At 41.4% G+C, this 2,752-nt stretch overlaps 1 long non-coding RNA gene across 1 annotated transcript; it reads left to right on the top strand.

Moving 5' to 3' along the window:
* Positions 1–702: 702 nt before the first annotated feature.
* Positions 703–2,121, top strand: LOC123404514. Its single transcript, XR_006611827.1, has 3 exons — positions 703–821; positions 963–1,044; positions 1,532–2,121. It is a non-coding gene; the product is annotated as an uncharacterized LOC123404514 (long non-coding RNA).
* The last annotated feature ends 631 nt before the right edge of the window (positions 2,122–2,752 follow it).

The raw sequence follows: 2,752 nt of genomic DNA, 5'->3' as shown, positions 1-2,752 counted from the left end.
TTGATAGCGAGTAGATGTATCTAACTATCTAAGTTGTGCCTGCTTATACTAAATGTTGTTCCCTTTCTTTCTTGACATATACATGAGATGGTTTCCATTAACATCTCATCTCTATGTAGTGTGATGTGCCTGCTTATACTAAAAGTTGTTCCCTTTCTTTCTTGACATATACAGGAGATGGTTTTCATTAACATCTCATCTCTATGCAGTGTGATGGCTACCGTTGATGAAATACAAGATGCTCTGGGTTCCGCTCGGTGCTCTCGCCCTTCGCCTCACGCCGACCTCAAGTGGGGAATGAGATATCCCAGGACAGCCTTCAGCATGAAGGTTGGTGCTAGCCACCAAATTAGCTCTGTTGATTACTTATTCGTTAAGAGCTAATTGGTTCATGCTGTCTGACAGATCTAATCAGCTTCAATCCCCCAGTGATGGAGGGTTTGGATGCTCAGCTTGCAGTAAGCCTGCTATGCCTTGATGTTGCACCGTTGGTATTCACCATGGTTTTTGTTTCATTCCACTAACCTGTGAGGGTGCTGCTTTTCATAAAGCCAAGCATTTAGCAAATAGGATCGATCAGGATATGGATGGTAAAGAACAAACCCTTAAACCTAAAGTCAACTGTAAATGTACAGATTATTCAGATTATAAAGTTTATTTATTTACAGTGTACTGTTCTCCTATCTTCAGGAGATTGGAGAATACTGTTCTCCTATCTTCAGGAGATTGGAGAAAAACTATCATAAATCGGAGGCAGGTTGTTGCTTGGCAAAGAACTCGTACATGTTGTAAGAAAATCAAGGGAGGATCCAGCCATTCAGGTGAAAATAACTTTTTATTTTGGTTTCTGTAAATGTGTACACTGTCAAACAAACATCTTAATTATTTTGGTTTCCGAAAATTCCTCCTCTCCGAATAAATGAAATGAACCCCCTTTTCACGTCTCGTCTCTGTATGTGCAGCGTCCAGAGGAGGTGGAGCAGCAAGCCAACATCCATCTTCACCTCCCACCTAGCGGCTGGACTGCCCCTTGCAGCGAACATGGTGAGCCCAACTACCCCTGATCTGAATATCACCTACACTTTCTACAGTTCGGTTGAAGTCTGGTTCAGTTTGTACGTTTCTTTACTTTAGTTCCTCTCTCTCGCTCCTGTCGACCTGTTTGTTGCGTGCTTCGTGCGTGTGCCGGCGGGGTTCGATGCGCTAGATAATTTATTTGGTAAATACAGGAAACCAGGATCTTAGATTTACTCATATTGAACATTCACTACTCGTCTACTCCCAATGTTCTCTTCTGATTTATTTGCTAAATAAAGTAAACCATGCAAACTAGTTATATTGCAACTGTGAATATTTTCAGGATATTAGTATAGGAGAGTTCTTCTGAAACTTATTAATATAATCAAAGGAGCTTACATAAAATTTACTATATTCCACAGATTCAGTGAATACCCAAAAAGCCCAATCAACTAGTAACCAATTCCGAATTCTTATTCTAGAACAGATGATGAGTATGCTCCTCTCTTTCTAGGTACCTTGCAAAACTATTTGCGTTTTTTGCCGTTCGCGTTGCGTGGCCGCTTCGTTTGCTTGCACTGTGCTCCGATCTAGTGAAGGGCGCCAAGGAGAAGCAGCTCAAGGTCAAGGGCCCCGCCAGGATGCCCACCAAGGTGCTCAACATCACCACCAGGAAGGCCCCCTGTGGAGAAGGTAGTCGCCTACCACTCATGTGATCTAGAATAACATTATGTAAAACAATCTAACGAGCTATGGGTCCAGCTAAATGTTGAACCATCTATTCCTTCATCTTCTTAATTAGTGAGTGGGGCAAATCTTTTACTTCGATTAAAAAATAGTCAGGTTCAGAAAATTTGCATGCAGCAGCAGCATGTAGTGCATGCATTAGTCGTATCAAATCCTGTCAAGTAATATTAGTAGTTTCATTCAGAAAAATGGACTGCAGAAAGCAGTAGATTCTTTGGTACAAGATAAGTGAATATCATAATTCCTCTCGCCGTTAGGCCATTGCTGTGAAATAGGATAACTAAATGTGTTGAACAACCATCTCTTGAGCGCATTGGAACAAGAGTAAAGTGTTCAACTAAAACTGTTGACAAAAAATTACTGTAAAATCAGCAGTAGAATACGCTGCAGTGATTTGGGCCAAGCCCTTTGGCTGAGTAGGAAAATCTAACTAAAGCCATCCCTTCTTTTTTGAAAGTAACTAAAGCCATTCCTTGTGCAAACAAGCTTTGGTGAATCATAATAAGTTAGCACTCGTGTTTACAAGGCAGTGCATACACCACAACTGTATTAGGCCCCCGCAAAATCAACAATATGCAAATAAGATCTGTAGTACTCCCTCGGTTCACAAATGTAAGACGTTTCTGGTAGCTTAATTTGTGGGGGTCCTTTCATTACCCTGTAGGCTTGTACATCATTATGTGTCTCTTCAATGGTGCTTAGTGGCTAATTGTACTTGCTCCAGTCATGAGATCTAGGTGCCTGTCGACAAGTCAGCGACATTGTCGTCGTCTTTGCATATTAATGCTAGCGAATTTGTTTGTCTTAGCGTGTTCTGCGGAATGTGCTCCCACATAGTTGCATAGGAAAATCTCGACAACTGCCCCTTCTATATTTGTCGTGCTCGTTGTTATGTCCAGTAGATGCTTTCATTACCTTTTTGTTACGTGTCTCTTCAATGGTTGCTATAAACTAGATGTCGTTAACTGTGTCCTAAGTCTACTGTTCC

This window comes from Hordeum vulgare, chromosome 6H (genome assembly GCF_904849725.1).
Source record: "Hordeum vulgare subsp. vulgare chromosome 6H, MorexV3_pseudomolecules_assembly, whole genome shotgun sequence".
Taxonomy (NCBI): Eukaryota; Viridiplantae; Streptophyta; class Magnoliopsida; order Poales; family Poaceae; genus Hordeum; species Hordeum vulgare.
The sequence above is the reverse complement of the archived record's forward strand: the minus strand, read 5'-3'. Positions and strand labels throughout refer to the sequence as shown.